Here is a 19151-nt window from a genome sequence, read left to right as displayed (position 1 = left end):
TTCCTGCTACAAGTACAGAGTACGGCACTGTATGGGCTGCTGCAGGGAAAGTAAACATTCCAGCCAGACCCAGTACAGTAGCAAATACCACAGGTTTGCCATCACGTGCTGTTCCCTAATCCATATATCCATCATCAGCCATTGCTGCAGGATCATGAAAGGTTAGAGAAGACGACTTAGGTCCAATTTAACAGCCAATGAGTTTTCGATGAGCAGAGCTGCAACAGATTTTATTTCGCCACAAGCATTTTTTTTTCTTTTTTTCTGATATGAAGTCAGAAATTTTGATTTTTTTTTTTTTTAAAGACACTAAATGTCACAAAACCTGCAACCAGACCAGATAAAGTTCAATTCAGAGTGATTCTGAATCCTTTCATTAAAACGCTGCACATTTCTGTGCAAATTATTTCTGACTCTTCTGGACAAAAGTGGATGAAATAGTTCTTACAAATTAATAATAAAAGGTTGGAAGCTTTTACTCACACAAACACTAGTGAATTTTCCAGGAAATATTGTTTTGGCAGGGAATTTTCCCAAATCTAAAATAAAGAGAGGAAAAGTTGGGTTCTCATATTAGTTACTGCTTTTGACTGCTGGACAAAGGGAATAAAAACAGTAGTTAAGTGCAAGGTTTCCTTCTCTTCTTTAGTATGGATAGGAATCGTCACTTCGGACCTTTAGCACCTTCAGAAACACACCCAGTGCCATGCAGGTTCCTCTGCAGCTACTTCTAACAATTACTGGTGCTCCTTAGCATGGAAGTTTGACTCAAAACACTCTCCAGATTTAGCTCTTTTGACTGCCCAAGGAGCTCATCATTTTGCTTGTTGCCTTCCATTTTCCTGAACACACCGGGAACGCTGTTCAGAATCTGAATGGATCTGGTCTAAGGAATGGGAAGAAAGCAAAACCAACGATACCTTGCAGTATTCCAAATTCCAAAAAAGCAGTCTCATTTTAAAAAGGACCTCAAAAGCTTTTTTTTTTTTTAAACTGACATCTGCCAACATAGCAATCCAAGCGCTAAACCAACTGAAGTTGCCCCTGAAAGCCTGAATAAAAATGAGTAACTCTGGTGCACTCAGCAGGTCTGTAATAGAAGTTGGTAAGGGTTTTAGATTTCTTTTTTTTTGCTCCAGGGTGCTGGTAAAATTTTTGCATTAAGAGATTTTGAACCTTTTGTACCAAAGAATTAGAGATGCGCTACAGTGCCAGTAGCTGGGGGTCTGGAAATACACACCAACAAGTGTCATAAGCTTTGCCTTTGCTGAAGGAAGATGAATACTACAAAGAAAATCTGTCTAGTTTGTTTTACAGGCTTGTCTTTCTCAGTACGGAACAAACTGACCTCCCTGGTCTAACTTTGCAGTGCCTATTCTGCCTTTGTCCTGCAGAGAAGAGCAAGAAAGGAACAAATCTATTTTTGCACCCCAAAAACGCATTAGAGGAGGATTATCACACCCACCTAAGGGTACTTCCTTGTTTGTTTATAAAGCACAAAGCATTTCTCTTGGACAGTCTCTGTTGCTGGCCTCTTTTGTGCCTTCCATTTATAATAAAGATATTAAGATGCTTACCCCTTGCTTGTTTTTTTTTTTTATTTGTTTGTTTGTTTTTGTTTTTTTTAAAGAACAGTGGAAGTGGAGAGTCGGATGACAAGCAAGAACAAACACTAGAAACTCCTTGTTCTGCCCCTGCTTTTTAATCACCCAGCATCACCCCGGCTGCAAAACAGCCTCTGCTGATTTACCTGCTTGTTAAAGCACCCCACAGGCTGCAAGTGCGGTGTGCTAGGTGTCAAGTTATATTTAACGGTGCACACGTAACCATTCATCTTCCCACAGTCGAAGCACAGAACAGCCTCTTGCTAACACAACTCATCCCTGCTGCTGCAAGAAACCTCATGGCCTGCAGGAAAACCTCAAGCTAAGAGTTCCAAAGCAAAAGCAGAAAACGCATCATTTGTACTCTTTCTATTTGAGGGAATTCTAGCTGCTAAATGCTGCCTACATCTGAGGGCACGTTCTGAGGCTGCCGGGAAGGACACTCAACACCCACTGACAGCAGGAGTGCAAAGATGCCAGCCAAGAAGGCAAAGGTTAGAGCTGAACGCTGCCTCAGCTTCCTCCAGCAGCCAGCTGGGGGTCACCTTTCACCACGCTCTCTGAGACTCGGAGCCCCGAGTTACCGCAGCCGCCACGTACAGCTGCTCCTTGCTGGCCCAAACTATTTGAACAGTCTTCAGACTTCAGGGACCTGTTTTACGACAGCCTCAAGATCAAATTCATCTGTTCCTGAAGGCGCTGATCGTCCTGCTGTTTCTGTAGCTGTCAAAGAACAATCCTGAACTGAGGCACTCGTCTGATCAAACAGTGCTTCGGCACAGATTTGTCTTTAGCTTGACACATCAAGGTGAAGAGGAATCGATTCTTGCAAGCAACCTCTCAAGCAGGGATCTAATAAGGTGACCAAAACGACAGATCTGTTGTGCAGATCTGAGCACGTCACTCTGCAGGGAATCACTTTCAAGCCTAAGATGTTTCACCCATCTCCCTGCCCCAGAGCGACACAAGGAAAGCTCTTAAGCAATTGCTAGCCTCTCCTCAGTGCTCACGAGTCCCAAATCACTAATTTTACAATATATAAACCATGGCAGCTGGCACCTAGATGGCACACGGTGACACTGCACACGTTGGCAGTGCTGTCAGGAGCTGGAAAGTCAGGGGTGAGGGGGTTAAGGGAAAACCACACATCAGTTTAGCAACTTGGCTCCCGTAGGATACTTCCTACGGCAGGAGTTTTAGCAAAGTCCCTCCCTCAGAGGGACCTGCTGGCTAATTAAAACAGGACTTCTGCTGGAGCAGTCAGAAGGCAGCAGGGTATCAGGAGATATCCAGTGGGCATCACCGTCAGCCTGTGGCAGTTTGGGGTCCAGGTATCAGTGGTTATGCGTGGTTTTCTCTGCTTCACTTTCTCCAAAGCTGTGAAAAAATAGTTCTTTTACAGCACTGTACAGTCACACGTTACGGATGGAACCAGCTGCATCAACTTCCAGTACGACGGTGTTGGAAAAAGGTGCCTTTGGTGGTCAGGAGCACAACAGCTCTGGTGAGGTGTTATTTAAGTGTGTTCTTACATCTGAGTTTCCTCATAGCAGTATGTAGCTGAGGGGGTCCAGGTTTCCCAGGTAAGATTGATGTTTTTTCTCCTACCAAGCACCAGCTCAGTATACAAAGCTCTGTTAATAACACCCAAGCGTGTAGATGTTAAACTGAAACTGCTTTTAAACCTATTTGTTGTTACGAAAATAGCTTAATACACCATCTTCACAGGGTAAAAATTCACATGGAAGGACAAAAAAACCCAGAAGCGCTTCCTGAGCTTCAGTTTACCAACAGCACCATCGGATTTAGATCCTGGCCTGGCAGCCAGGATGCAGGGTCTGTAAGCATTGCTGCGATGTGCAAGTGCCAAGGCAGGTTTCTGGCCTGCCCTGAATAAAATACCTTTTTTTTTTTAATACAAACAGCGTGCCAGGTACGCTGTAATGCCAATGTGCCAGCTCAATAGAGGATGTCAAACAACAGAGGCGTTTATCCTAATTTCTGGCATGAAAACACTTTTAACAGCATTCTTTTCATGAAGAAAACCCTCTCTATCTTCTCCAATGCTCCAGGATCTGCTGCACCTGCAGGAGCCGCGCTGGTACAACCCACATCTTTGCCAAATCTTTTCAATAATTGTGCTTTACCTCGGCAATGTTGAGGTCACTCCTCTTCCTCCTCCAGCTGAGCAAGCAGCTCGCTGGCTCTGCCACACCGCAGGTGCGGAAGCGAAAGCTGGGAACACAGGAGTCAAACTCTCAGTGCTCACAAAGCCACCAGGGCAGAGGGCTGACACAGAGGCACCCCGGATCCGCTCTCCCTCCCCGCTGCGAGGCTCGCAGCAGCCCCAACCCGAAGCACACACAATGCTTCGCATGGTGATGTCACCGCTGATTCTGAGTCCCCACGTGAGGATCTGCTTCACCACTCTCAACGTTGGTGTTGGTTTTTGATTTTTGTTTTTTTTTTTTTTTCTTTTAAACATTCTCAGCTTATGGGAAACCATCAGGTAAACCACAGATCGCTAGGGAAGAAGGCCCACACGAGGGAAGTCCGTGCTTTTCTTCCAGGCAGTGGCACGTGCTTTAACACGCCGCGTTCGACAAAGCAGCTCTCCCCGTTTTGCTCAGTGGCAACAGGCACGACTGCAACGCACACAGGTGTAGGCAGCACCTGCAGGTCCCAAACCCTTAACCCGTTTTTAGAGAGCACCAATTTTTTAAGTAGTGCTTTTCCTTAATCCATGACCCCTTCTTTCCTTTATTTCTATCGGGTGGCTCTCCTCCATTTTCCTCCTCAGTGTCTGAGCAGACACTGGGAATCGTTTCCGGAGGAAGGGCACGGCTGAAGCTCCTCCATCTACTCTCCGAGAAAAGAGAGTATGTTAAAGAATACATCTTTCCTTTCTTTTCCCTTTTTTAAATACAATTTCTGAAATCAACGCTGCGGCCTGGCAGCAAATACCTACGGGACTAAAGGTGATTCCTCATCCCCACTGTAACGTTGTAGTTAACCTCCCAACGAACCCATCTCCCCAGGAAGCGGCCATTTGAGATGGGAAGGGGCAGAGCAAGAGGAAGCTCTCCTTAGCCTAGCTCTTCCCCCAACACCACCTCGCCACCCAGCACCAAATTCAATTCACCTGCTCCGCCCGATCACTCGAACGGGCGTCCGACGCTGGCACACGCCGCAGCGGTGGTTCTGACGTGCCTTAAATCACCTCTCCGCAGAATATCTCGGGTCTGTACGCTCAAATAACGCAGTATTTGAGAAATAACGCCCAGAGCTCACACTCTGAGTGCAGCCCAACAGCACCGAAGCACCGGTAGGCTAAACATTCCAAACCTGGCAACAAGGCTGACCCAAGCAACAGCACGGAACCCTTCTGCACCTTCAGCGTGGACATCAGCGTAAGGAAACACAGACCTCCTCGATCCAAATTTTAAGCGAGAAACGCAAAAGGTCACCCAACCGGCTTGTTTTCAGCAAGCTAAAGGAGAAATTAAGGCGACAACCGGGTGCATCCAGAGTTAGTCAGATCCTGAAGGCAGTTCCTTGGGGGAACGGAGGAGCAACGCGCCAGATGAGGGCTGCCTTACAGCGCACCCCTTAGAGGCACTGCTACGGAAGGAAGGCAGAAGGTTGGAACTCGAAAGAACTAGCAAGGCGCCCGTTAAGGGGGAAATCTTTCATTTTTTTCTCAGCAGAACCTCCCCTCTCCCTCCCCCCCCCCCAACCCCCCCATGAAGGCAGACCGGGGACTCTTTGCTTCCTTAGGGAGAGGGCAGGGACGGGGCAGGGTGGTGGGACAGATGGCCAGAGGTTCGGATGGACGGACAGACAGCCGGACAGAGGGCCCAGCAAGGCCTGACGAAGAGCTCAGGAGCGGGAGGGAAGGGCAGGGCGAGGGGAAAGGCAGAGAAGTACAAATCTCTTTTTCCTTGTGATAACTTTTCTTGACCAAAAAACACGATTGTGAATGAGGCAAAATGAAAGATGTAACATGGGGACGTGCGGATACTCACGATGATGCAGCCTTCTATCCGCATGTTCACCTGCTCATAGAGCCACACCTGGATCCTCGACCTCTGCAGAACGAAGGAGGAGAGTAAGTCGGGCCACAAACACTGAGCACTTTTGTTCTCTCATGTGTTCAGAAATACCTGCTAGCCACAGCCACGACAGCTCCCAAACGCTCCGAGGAGCAACTCTCAGGGGCAGTTCCAATGTGCAATCTGACATTTGAGCGTTATACCATCGGGTGAATACTACACGTTTGGTGAAGAACACGTTTCCAGTCACAAGGGAACACCCCTGCACGCCCGGCTACACGAGGGGGAAATGCCGGGCTCCTTGTGCCCACCAGCACACCGCACAGCTCTCCATCCCCCACAAACCCGTCCCGGGACACAGCCAGGAGCCGAAAACTCACCGAGGGGAATCCCCAGACCCTCCCCACTCCCCCCACACTCCCCAAATCCCCATCCCCGCCCCCTCCCCGCGGTACTCACGTTCTGCAGGTAGCGGAAGATGAGGTTCTGGGGCGCTGCGTTAAGGGCTCAGCACGGGGACGACAGTTCCGGGCTCGGGACAAGGCCCCAAACCCCACAGCGAGGCCTCAGGGCCCCGCGACAAGGCCTCAAGGCCCGGGCCGAGCCCCCTGAGGTCCGAGCCGCCCCCCACCCACCTCCCCGGCACCCCCCAGCCGCAGGAAGGATACGATGGGCTGCACCATCACCTTCTGCACCTTCTGGCCCTGCCCGCGGTACGCCATGGCTGCTGCCGCCTCGCCGCTCCCGCTCCCAGCACCGCAGCCAGAAGAGGCGAAGGCTGATGGTAGAACAGGGCTTCTTGGGGTGAAGGGAAAGCGAGGGCAGGTGGGCGCAGTCTCTGAGCTCTCCTCCTCCTGAGTTTGCTTTTTCTCCCCCATTTCTGAGCCGCCAGAAGTCCCCGTGAAGTCCTTCGGCACGATGAAGGCCTGCGTGAGCTCCAGCAGCAGTTTCGTCGGCGGAGGTTTTCCCTGGTGGGGCCGGGGCGTCACAGCACACACACACACACACACACAGAGACGCGTGGTTTTGTCCAAACATTAAGTATTTACAACAAATTCGACAAGCGCTTTTCCTCTGCCAGCAGCAAATGCCTGAGGGCCCCCACAGCTTCACAAATCATAGCGGGAAGTGCCTACCGTGCCGCGAAAAGTTCGGAAAATAATTCAAAATTGATCTGCTAGGGGAAAAAAAACGATGGCTGGTGGCAGGGTACACAATACACCCGAATCTCAGCTCTGTCCTCCGCAGGGTCAGTGCCCACGCCCAAGTGCGATGCTGATGGCACCCGAACATTTGCTGTAGCAGGCAGCAGAGCCAGCAGCTCAGGGGAGCAACTTTTAAAACCAAGAGGCACTTAAACAACCCTTCATCGACCCTGTGACTGCGGCAGAGTCCCGACTGCTCGCCCCGGAGTCCTCACACAGGCAAAAAGCACCAACCAAAGCCTGGGGGAACTTTGGTATAGCACAAGAGAAGGGAGTGGGGGTAGTGGAGCCGCATGGCAGAGCTGCTGCTTTTCACCATTTGATCCTCCCTGATAATTGAAAGGAAGGCTGGGTGGGCTGACCCCCACCCCCATTCCTGGCAGCAAGTTTGGTCCACAACACACTGGAACAACGATTCTGCTCCCTCCCACCCCTACAGCTTCATCATCTGACACGGGTACAGTCAAAACAATGGCATACACGAGTAAAAGTCAAGAGTTGACATAGTAACTCCAGGATTTGGCTATCAACTGTCCGAGAAATCAGAACACCGAAGCTTCACAATGTGCCCAACATCGAGTTGTGCCAAGGGCGGAGGAAGGAAGAAGCTTTACATTTAAGCCTTCAGAGCATCGCTCCATCAGAAGATCGATTTGCAGCCACCATGGCGTGCCAATGGAGATCTTTCTGTGCCAAAAGAAGTGCTTTGTCCTCTCGATATCGAAGGTAACCACCTATAGTTACAGAATGGATGCACAAGACCTTAACTCTGACCAGCAGGGAAATTTAGGACAACTGAGGGCAGATCCTGCCAATTTCTACCACTTCGGACTGTGCTTTAAGTCTCATTGCAAAGCCTCAGTTAGAAAAAGGATCACCTCGGGGTATCCAACAAGAAGAACAGTTTTAATTTTTTTTTTTTTTTTTAATTATACCCTAGGACTACGCAGTTCAACTGTCAATCATCTCGGAGAGTTCAAGGAGGAGGTCATCCTCGTCCTTCCCTGGGTCTAAGTCGATTTCGGCTTCCAGTCTGCCTCCTGAGATTTCCCAAAGTAGCTTCTCAAAATCTTCATCCGCAGATAAGGGCACGTTCCCTGTGGAACTCAGCCAGCGTGTCCGTGCCTCTTCTGGCTGGGAAGAAGCTGAGGTCGAGGTCTCGAGATCCATCTCCATCTGCTCCTCAAATCTTTCCGGGCTTCCAAGACGCACTTCAGGTCTTGGGAGAGCAAGAAAGAACAATCAGGATATGCCATTTCTTAACGGGAAATCCTTTTCCTGCAAACCGGCTCTTAAAACTGTAGGCAAGCCCTCCTATGCTTCAATCTTACACAGGGATTGTTATCAATCAACCCAGGGCTACATTTAGAGCCCGATGTGTTACCAGGTACATTTTTCAGTCTGGGGGTTTATCTGTGAAGCCAGGGCACCTGGAGTTGAGGTGGCATTCTTGAGGACCAAAAGGCAGAGGACACTACTCATCATCTATCACCTCACGAGGAAGTAGAACTTCACCTCATCCTCGTTCAGGTATTCAGACAACCCAAGAAGTCACCGGAAAGCTGTGCTGACTTGCAGCATTTCAAGAAAGCCTAATTAAGCAATCCTGCTAGCTGCTAGAAAGTGGTTTCAGGTGACTTATTCCTTTGATGGATTTTGGCTTCAATTATCTCAGAACCCTCATTTTTTCCCACATGTGACAGAACTTATGTTTCCCTGGGGATATACACTGATTAAGAAAAAGAACAAGTTGGGGTTGTCACCTGTTTTGGGGATTTTCTTCAAGTCTGATGGCTGGGACGTGCTCCGGCACGTCTGAAACACCCTAGAAAGCAGCAAAACAGTATTTATGACACATGGGTAAAAGATTCCTTAATAGCTTTTTCCTCCACACTGCTTCTCCTCTGGCATTGCGGAGCCGTGGCCAAAATACAAAACCAAGGTGCTCCTGAAGAAAGTTCACATTCACCTGGAGGTTACTCACGATCTGGTGTCTTTTAAGAACATGGCATTAATGGACAAAATCCCCCACACCAGAGAAATCACAGCATCAGAGTACCGGTTAAAGAGTGCCATTCATCTCATAAATACAGAAGGGTTCTACAAGCATCCTGGAGACAGCTACTGGATTTCTAAGGAAACAGAAGGCCTGCAGAACGTTTGAGTTTTCCACCTTTTCAAATAGAGGAGGGTAGAAATTTAACAAGGGATCCATCGCTGCATTAGCCCCTGGCCTTACCATGGCTGCTTTTCTGGCTGGAGGTCCCATCATGTCAGCATCAAAGGCAGTCTGTAGTTCCACAGCTGCTATGGCAGACGGGTAACTCCCAGGTGCCTTACGTTTCAGTGCCTTCTTCTTGGGGAAAGTGACTTTCCCACGCGAAGGCTTCGCAGATGTCATAAAGTTGGCTAGAGTAAAAGGAAGAGAGAACTGATACAGTCTTGCTCTGCCTCAGGAAAAATCCAGGTTCTCTTAATCATTTCCACAGTCCTTCTACACACTTAAATGCATTTGGCCAGCACAATTACACCGCCATTGCCTGGATTCTCAGGAATCTTTTCCACATAGTAAACTCTGTCTACCAACAAGCCATACAAAGGAACAAAGAAACCGAAGAGCTACAGTAAATAATAATCCAGGACAAGGGAAACCTCAGACACATAGCAATCCTAAGTGCAAGCTAGGTTCACAAATATAGACAGCTTTTATATTTAAAGTCCCGCTCCCGCTAGGAAAGGAAAAAGCAGCAGTTATAGTAGGACAAGAGTGTATGCAACTCTTGTACCAGCTTCCTCTCCCTTGCAGTGATGTCCCACAGTTAAGTTGTTCTACAAAGTCCACATTTGTAGTGTCATTTTCTAGTCTCCCGTTCCTTACCTAACATCTGGCTGGCAGGAAAAGAAGCAAACTAAGAAAAAGAAAGTACACCCTTCGCTTCGTAGCACTGCGTGGCAAAATGCACCCAGCCAGAGTTACAGCATGAGAATTGTCATCTTCTGTCTGTATTTCAGAAGACAACCTAAGTAACTCTTAACCTTCAACACTTACTTTTAGCTTCCTGGCCCTGAAATTGAGCTGCCACTTTCCCTGCTGGTTCAGTATTAAAGAAGCCAGCAGTAGATTTGACAGCAGCTTCCTCCTGCCGAAGCTTCTCTTGTTGTTCTCTCTGTTGCCACTTCTCCCACCGTCTCTCTTCAAAGCTCTTCTCTGGACATTTACGAGTTCCACTCTGCTGAGTGGGCTAGAAGGAAAGAAAAGTAGTGCATGAGTAGGACAAAAAAAATAAATAAAATCCGTGGAGATTTCGTTAAGAAAATCTGATCAGCAATCCCTCCAAAATGGTCTTGATGTGGAACAGCATATTAATCTCGTTCAGGTTACTGTTGTTTTTTTTTTGTTTGTTTGTTTGTTTGTTTGTTTTCCCATAAAATTCTGCCTGTAACAAGAGCCATGCTTTACTATGGACGCAGTCTCACATATCTGCAATATCCACTATGGCAAGCTTCTTTAAACAGCTAGGGTGTTCTGCTGTACATCTATTTATCACATTCTTTTTAAGCAGCAGAAAGTCATACAAGTTCCCCTATACAGTATCCACTGACAGATTGATTTCCTTGAACACAGAACTCTGGCCTTCTGTATTAAATCCTTCATGTCTGACAGATCAAGTCAGTAAGAACAAAAAGAATTCCCTCCACGTTAACTGTGTAGATTTCAGCTGGTGCTAACAGGGTTTCTTTCTTGCTGTGGTATAAACAGACTGATTCCAAGTTTGAGGATTACAGAGTTGTCTGGAAATGCTGCTGGCGATAGGATTTAGACTGCACTGCAGCTCCTACCAGCTGCTGAAGGGTAAGAACACACTCAAGAGGGTGGCACACGGTGAGTAACAAAACTTGTCAGAATTATCAGAAATTGTACGAATGTATGTGTGTCTTCACAGAGGACTCACCTGTACATCAGGTCCAGAGGAAAGTTTAGGAAAAGGCCGGTTCAATTCCACTGCCTTCTTTTCTTCTTTTTCAGGTGCTTTAAAAAAAGACAAAAAAAAGTGTTGTCAACGGCAGAAATAAAGAAAGCTGGGTACTTGTTTCCTTTGTGCATTTATTTCCTTGTGTCCCATGAGAGAGAGAGAGAAAGGCTACAATGTGCAAGCCATTCAGCATTTATCCATGAAGCAGATCCTGAGCAAACTGAACTTGCTCAATATGGGAAGCACCTCACTGGGGCAGGCATTAAAGCATCTTATTACCTGTTAGTTTTGTGCTCCATAAAGATTTCTGCTCTGCTGGGGCAGGTCCGGGTTGTGCTGAGGGAGCTGGCACATCTCCTTCACTCTGCTGCATCCGCAGAGCTTTCTCACGCTTTATTTCTTCCAAGGTTTTAACACGCACTTCTCCTTCTGGCTTGACTTTTCCTGCCGGCTCCTTCGCCTGCCCTTTGCTGGGCCCGGACAGAGCGAGCTGCTTCTTGGACTCACCCTGAATTTTGCTCTTGCTATGGCATTCTCCTGCTTTTTTCTTCTCTTCTACCAAGCGATTATTCTTTTTTTCAGACAAGGCTTCAGAGAAAGTTTGCATGCGACCTGCACGAGCAGCTCTTGCCCCTGCGCTGGAATCTTCAGTTTTACCGTGCCCTTCAGCCTCGGCTTTGGCTTGAGGTTCGCGTCTCTGAAGAGCTTTCTCACGACGGATTTCCTCCAGTGTTTTCACATGGATCTCTCCCATCGGCTTAGCAGCCTTCCCTGTCATCATCAAGAAATGAGGAGAAGCACCAACATTTAAAGAGAGTCCAGCAATATTTTAAGTCTCCAAAATTTGTCAGAGCACTAAGGAAAACTCATCTTGAGCGTTCCCAATAATGCATCTTAGAACAATATCCTTAGAACAACATTCTCCTCCTCCTCTGAGCCACTTGTATTTTGAAGACCAGCCCTATCCAGAGAGAACTGCTACACAGAAATGCTGCTTTACTTTATTACTTTTTCAGACTGCATTTCAAATTCCTGCTCCTGGCAGTGGTTCTATTCTAATTGTACGTAACGGTTCACAGAAGCAGCTAAAAACCTCGACAAGGCACAAGTAGAAAATAAACACACACCTAGAGCCAGAGTTCTGATAGTGGCTGTCAGAAGAGCTTCAGCACTCAACCAAGAGGCGTCAGTTCTTTGTTTTCGTTTAAATTAGTTTGTAGGGATGTATGAAAGCAGTCCAAGTTCGTGGAAAGGACGGAGGAGAAAGCATATTTAAGATCTAGCTGTTACCTCTCTCAGTACTGGTCTGTTTAGGAGGTAATCCCAGCCTGTCCTTCAGAGACTTGGGAACTCGAACTGCAAAACAGAAAAAGAACGAATTAGGGAGGCTGCATAATGTCAACTTCAGGTTCACATTTCAAAACAAGACAGGAAAGGTAGCTTTGAATCCCAGTGATTACGACCTCAGCCAACATGCAAAAAGAAACATCACTGGAAAAGGACAAACAGAAAGACTAAATACGAAACCCAGGAATCCAATCCAGATGCCCGTTTAGTACCTGTCTCTCTCTTGGGTGCTTTGTCAGCATTTCCCGGAGCCTCTACCTTCTTCCCCAGCCTTTCAGCAAGGCTGCGCTTCACTGGAAGGCTGCCTACATCATCTTCAGAGAAAACAAGGAATATTGTAAGAACTTTTCTTTGCAGGAAGGTTTGAGAACAGTCAACAATAAGCTTCTCTTTTTCAAGCATATTTTCATAGAATTGCCTTTCAGCTGCTAAATGATTTTTTTTTTTTTTTTTCCATTTCTGCCGTCAACACAGATCTCCACTGCAATGTATTTTCCTTTCATACATCACAAATACTCTTTAATGCAGTCATATATAGAAGGCAGCACCTACGTAACAGCTCGTAAAAAGTTCTCACCCGCGGAGGCTTTCCGTTTTCCTTGTCTATCAGCAAGATCTACTCGAACCACAGGTTCCTCCCCTAAAACAAAAGGGAATTTTTTTTTCTATTTCACAGAAACCAGTAGCCAACAGAAATATTATCCTGTTAGCCCATGTCCAAAAAACCCTAGTCAGACACTGTTTTGACAGCTAGACCACACAAACTCATATTTTAACTATAATTAACATGGAAAAAAAATATTAATAGTCTCAGTGCTTGCTTCAAATTCCAGCTGAGATAGTAGAGAGTGAATCTGAGTCTGCTTGACACCTATACTTTGTGCAGAACAAAGCTGCATAAGCAAGCAGAATATTCTTAGGTGCAAATGCTGAGAAATATTCCTTTCTAAGGTGAATGTCTACGAGTAAAAGTACTTCCACACTTTTTTCCCTTTAAAAGGCATTTGCACAGCTCTAAACAATTTATACACAAACACCTGTCATACTGTGTCCACACCTGCCACTGTACGCCTCTTTAATGCTTCAGAAATTGCTTCTTATATAGCACTGGCTTCTACAGCTCGCTCTTCTCGTTACTCTTCTGTTTTTCAGTTACCCCCCTATTGGCATACTGACACTTTTTTTTTTCTCCTGCCACTGCACTTAACCTGAGCACCAAATCTTTCCAGTACAACCAGGGACTTTAAGCATAAAAGCACGTTTTGAACAGAAGGCAGCACCAGAAGGCTAACATGGGTGAATTGTTTTAATTATTGCTTAACCCTCCAGTTTAGGAGTAATGAAATCAAAACAAAAGCATTCATTATTACCTTTCTTGGAAGACACTGTCACAGTTCTCACCACTGTCCGGACATTTTCCTCTTCTGGAGCAGGAAAAATCATAGAATCAACGGGACGAAGAGAAGATCTTGAAGAACCTTCTGTTCAGAGCAACCAAAACATAAGGAAGTTTACCCAACGTAAAAAACTATCACAAAGAACAAAAAACTTTAAATGATTTGTTACTGTCAAAAATACAGCAAGCAGAGCATGTAAAGAAGAGAGGTGACTAATTTGCCTCTGGTTGCCCTTTGGACTCCCATTTAGAATACCAGCTGGCTGAGAATCAGGTTGCTTTATGCCCCCAGCTAAAAATGGAAGTCTGTCCCTCAAGCAGCTCCCAGTCACCATCACCTGCCGTGAACAGGATAAGAAAGTAGGCAATATTAACTCACCACCGTGTCTCTTATTTTTTTCCTTCATCTTCTGCCATTTGATTTCCTCAAGTGTTTTTATTCCAAAATTCAGATTGCCCTCTGAAAACAGGAAACAGTTCATGAGACAGGCTTAGAGGCACTCACTGAGGACCACAGGTCCTCAGGCTTCTTAGCGCTCAGGAACTTTCTGAAGTATTTCGAATAAAGCCTGTCAACACTCCTCACAAGTGAAAGAGCCATAGAACCAATGGCATTTTGCCCCTCCTTTCATCCTTCAGGGTTCAAAATGTAGTTTTAATTTTAATCCATTTACACAATATTAGATCCCTCTATCGTTAGATATGGCTTATCAACAGTGGTTGCAAGGCTGCACGTGCAGCCATTTAAACTCCATGCTGTGGCCCTGTTTTGTTCTCCAAAAGTAAAGAAAAGGAGTTCACCTTTCTGACCCAATGGGCACATGATGGTATTAATGGCAGAAATGAGATCATGGAAATAACCGACTCCATTCAGCACCCCTACATTTTGTTGTGTTTTTACACCACGCTGCTTTTGACTTAACTGTCAAGTTCTTCTGATTTATCCTACTAAGGTGCTGGCATACCTTGTTTAGTAGTAATAGAACTGCCTTTCCGAGTGGAAATCACCCGTAATCCATTTTTGCCTTCCGCAGCTGGATGCTGGACGGGAGTTTTAGTTTCTTCTCCTTCCTCAGAAAGTTGGTCTGAAGGGGAAAAATCGATTCAGTTATGCATAGACCAGGTTGGTCATGATTACGTAGCTCATGCAGTGACACTTCAGCCCATGGTTCATATAAAAAACTTTGTTGCTGTTTTGTTTTGTTTGTTTGTTTGTTTGTTTGTTTGTTTGTTTTTAAACAGCTACACTGACCTGATGAACTCCTAAGTAGAATACACTAGGACAAAACATCTAGGACTCTAGATTCTCTCTGCAGCTTTAACTACTACACAACACATTGCTCTTCAGACAGAAAAAAGAAATTTCCTTCCTAGTTTCACATAGAACTTTACACAAAAGACCAGCTAAAGCCAGGAGTGGTTCTAAGCTTTCCTCCAACGTTTCAGCTTCTGTCCACTGACTGCCAGACAAAGCCACCAGGGACCTGGCCAGACTGCCTGCCCTATCGCTAGTCAGACCTCAGGTCATCTGTGATTTATACACTCATTTACAGCACAGATTCCTTCCAAGAACCAAAGATTTAACACATTCATTTACAGCACAAATTCCTTCCAAGAACCAAAACATGCTCACCATCATCATCTTCATCATCATCTGCAGCATTGATTACAACTGGAGGGTGTGTAGGGCTTGGGACATTTTCAGAGTTTTCCACTTTCGTCACCCCCTTAGCTGTGGAGAGGGATTTGACTGGACAGAAAGTTTGTTTTGCTGCAGTGACATCTGAGCCACTTTCAGATCATCGTCCGCGCACTCAGGCGGACTTGGCAGTGTAGCTAGAGGAAGAGGAGGATCATCGGTAATATGGCAGTTTAAAACTTTGACCACAATGCAAAGAGATGGTAGCAAAGGCAGATAACCCGCACAGACAACGAATTCAGCATCTCCTTTTGCCCATCCCATCACTGCTTACACCGTGAACAATGATTTCCCTTCCAACAACAACACATCTCCCTACCACCCAGCAAAAGCGGAAACAACAGGAAGCAAACTGCAAGGCAAACATCACACAAAGCAAAGAGAAGCTGAGCACGAAAGCAGAAAACAAACACCAGCAGTACACTCGGTGCAGTACACCTATGACTGCAGACCTTTTCCTGCCCTCACAAATGAACAGTTACCTGACGCCCCCTACAGGATTGGCACCCACTAAGTAATACTCAAAATTAATTCTTCAGCGCTTAAAGAAAAAGGACCTAAACTCACTCTTGCTTGGTGGTAAGAATTGTCCATCGATGTAACGTCCCTTTGCATGATGAAAAGCACAGTTGGCTTTCTGACAGCCTCCCGGCTGGTTCTCCCAGTAGCAAGGAATCTCACTGCGCTTTTTCTGAAGACAGAAAGAAAGAAAAGCTCGTGATAACATGCACCTGAGGCTTGCAAAGAGATGCACAGCTCCAGATCGTGACAGCTGTCACAACACAGTGCTGAAACAGCATTCCAAAGGTCAGTTTCTCAGTTAAGTGTAGTATTTCTGGGCATATTCACAAAGTTTGCATAAGCTGTAACCACTATGCACATTTAGTTTGGTCATCACTCAGTTTGAGAAGACAGGCACTCTCAGACATCACTTGAGGGTGGCTTAAACTAATACACCTAGGATTATACTAGGATTATTCAGAGGGAAAAAGAACATCTGAAATTGCCTAGGTTAACCCTGTCTAGAACTACTTCTTGGAGACTTAGTTCTGCTGCACCTTTAACTTTCCCCACTTCCTACCCCAGGCAGCTACAACAGCGTTATCTGAAGGACTGTGGGTCAGAAGACACCTGATAGTTCATTATCAAGCCTGCTCCCATGAGGATAGAACAGCCTGTTTATTACCCCCCTGCTCCAGCACGTTTTAGCAGTCTATTTAACAGCTATTCTGCATCTCTTGAGAAAACTGTCAGCATCTAATAAAAAAAAATAAACAAATATCTTGCTAAGACATACCTAAGGCATTGATTTTATTTCCCTCTGCTTCCTCCCACCCCCTCTCTTGGTAACAGAAACCAGTATGATTTTGAAGCAAACAAATCTATCCTGCAAAAGCGCAATCAGTACACCTACGGCACTGAAAAATGCTTTTGTGGATTTATTTTGAGAACACATTGTTAGGCACTCACGTCAATTTCCATGTGTCTGAATCGGCAGACATTCCTGAAACAACGACCCTCCTGCCACAGCTTGCAGACCGTCTCATTGCCCAGAGCAGCTTCGCAGTGGCGGTAGGCACATTTGTCTCCCTGGAACCAAAAGGAAACCAACAAGGAAAATAGAGTACAGCCTCAAAAATGGCCATGCTGCTGCCTAATGGTGCTACAACTGAATTCACAATCTATCTGGTTCTCAAGTTAACCAAAGACCAGTGTGCTTCCTCCTCCTAATCTACTCCTTCCTGAAAAAAGGGGAAAAAAAAAGCAAAGCAAAGGAAAGCCAGCCATACCTTGCTACAGGTAGAATAGAAATAGAAGTAGCAATCGTCTCCTTGTTTAGACATGCCGACGAGTTCTGCTAACAAGCTCGGGTTCTCTCCACAGGGACTTCCTCTGCTCTTGGAGAGAGCTGTCTTCACCCTTGCTTGGGCTGAAAGTCTTCTACTGGCTTGTGATCAGTGAAATCTTCTTTTTAAAAGTAACCCGAAAGAAAGTAACAAGTGAAAAATAATGAGGAACAAACATTTTTCCAGCTTTCTTCAGTTAATCAAATCAAGTTATCAGTCTCTCAAAGAGAGCAAAGCCTTGAAATCAGCTGTTACATGAACTAACTAAATATTAAAGTTCTGTAAAGCTGCCAGGAGCTTTGTCAGCAAGCGTTCTCTTCCACATCCTCAATAATATGACCTGGAGCACATCTGGAAGCCTGAAAACGGAGTCACTCCTTAAAAAACCACCTGATGATACATGCAAGTCAATAATCAACTATGGCTACAAATAACTTCTCTAGAACACAGTAAGGACGCATTAAACAGCACGTTCCAGGCCCTGTGGGTCTTCGATTTCACCTACCTGGACAACCTCAGCAAAGTTATCGATCTTCAAAGGCTTCCAGTTAACTGCTCCTGTAGGCCGAACCAAGACTGAATCCGTGAATTAATAATAAAGGGGTAGGAAGAATTTTCCTCCTCACTTTGCCAAGGGAACCTCTCATCCACAATTCAAACAAAGGATGCGCTTTTAAACAGCTTATAACTAAGAGAGGAAGCAAGTCCATTTGAATGCTCTCTCAGACTGGATGCAGCCACGGTTAGTTAGCTCTTCAAAAAAATAAAAAACAAAAACCAAAACAAAACAAAAACAAAAAAAAAACCAGCGCATTTAGAGATGAACTCGTGATTCAAAGTGGCTGCAAAAATGAGGCTCCATCTTCCACAGCCGGACAATTTAACTTTTTTTTTTTTTTTTTTTTTAATTTAAAATTCAGCATGTTCCAATCTCTGGTCTTCAAGATTTCTTCACCTATTAAGAAAACACAAAAACCTTTCCCCGTCTTTATTACCTGTACAGCAAAAAACATACCAGTGCATCTAAATCCACAGATGTGCATACGCATACACACATCTGTGTTTATACACACACGAGGAGGGAGTGAGAGAAAGTTAGCGAGAGCGACACTGAAAATCAGAATTTTTGCCTTTTCGACACAGAGAGCGCGTAAAAATTCTCTCATTTTGAGGGAACTAGAAAAAAATGGAGGCTCTGCAAAAGATTTTGATGAGTATGCCTTCGAGGCCGATGCTTTGTAACATGAGGGATCTGGGGGCCAGCACACAAATATGCATACGGATGTACATGCATACAGGATAAACATATCTATACACACAAGCGTGCACAGTATATGTTGTATGATCTCCATATCGAGAACAACTCGTAGCCCTGATCAGACATGTAGAGTTGCAATCAATTAACAGCAGCAAGACAGCAGATCAAGGGTACAGCAAGCTTTGAGAGGCAGGGGAATGCTCACTTTGCCAGTGGCACGGCTGCATGATACCAAGGATTTTGAATTACTTTGATTTTTTGGAAGCAATTTGGTTTTTCTTTCTGCGCTGTAGCTGTGGTGGTTTTACCGTGCTGGGCAGCTAAACCCCACAACCGCTCTCTCACTCCCCCTCCTTTAGATGAGGAGGGGGAGAAGTAAAGCAAAGAACAACTCACGGGTTGAGATAAGGATAATTTAATTAAAGGGAAAAAATTATAATAATTAAATAAAGACTACCATGAACTAAACAATTTAACTAAGGGGAAATAAAAAGGGAAAGGGGAGGGGAAAAGGAAAAATAAAAAGAAGGGAGGAAAACAAACAAACAAAATAAATGAAGGCTATATGGAAGTGCAGAGGAAAGAAATTACTCTCTACTTCCCACAAATGAGCCATGATTGACCACGTCCTTGAAGCAAGGCCTCAACGCACGCAGCCGGTGTTCGAGAGGAGGACCGACGTTTTCCCAACGAGAGCCCACCCCTCCCCTCTTCTTCCTGTTTCCACCTTTTATTGCTGAGTGGGACATCACATGGTATGGAATATCCC

The 19151-nt window shown here is 45.6% G+C and overlaps 1 pseudogene across 1 annotated transcript; it reads right to left on the bottom strand.

Annotated features, from left to right (window-relative positions):
• Positions 1 to 6617: 6617 nt before the first annotated feature.
• LOC311428760 (zinc finger CCCH domain-containing protein 11A-like) lies at positions 6618 to 17682 on the bottom strand (annotated as a pseudogene). The gene is made up of 15 exons: positions 17630 to 17682; positions 17068 to 17242; positions 16748 to 16867; positions 15845 to 15968; positions 15212 to 15414; positions 14544 to 14663; positions 13980 to 14038; positions 12395 to 12497; positions 12126 to 12191; positions 11115 to 11606; positions 10815 to 10891; positions 9911 to 10103; positions 9101 to 9270; positions 8625 to 8686; positions 6618 to 8080 (listed from the first exon to the last, which is right to left on the bottom strand). The product of its transcript is annotated as a zinc finger CCCH domain-containing protein 11A-like (transcript).
• Positions 17683 to 19151: the final 1469 nt, after the last annotated feature.

The sequence above is a fragment of the Aythya ferina genome, assembly GCF_964211825.1.
Source record: "Aythya ferina genome assembly, contig: HAP1_SCAFFOLD_136, whole genome shotgun sequence".
Taxonomy (NCBI): Eukaryota; Metazoa; Chordata; class Aves; order Anseriformes; family Anatidae; genus Aythya; species Aythya ferina.
Note: the sequence above shows the minus strand (reverse complement) of the source record. Positions and strands in the feature narration are given on the sequence as shown.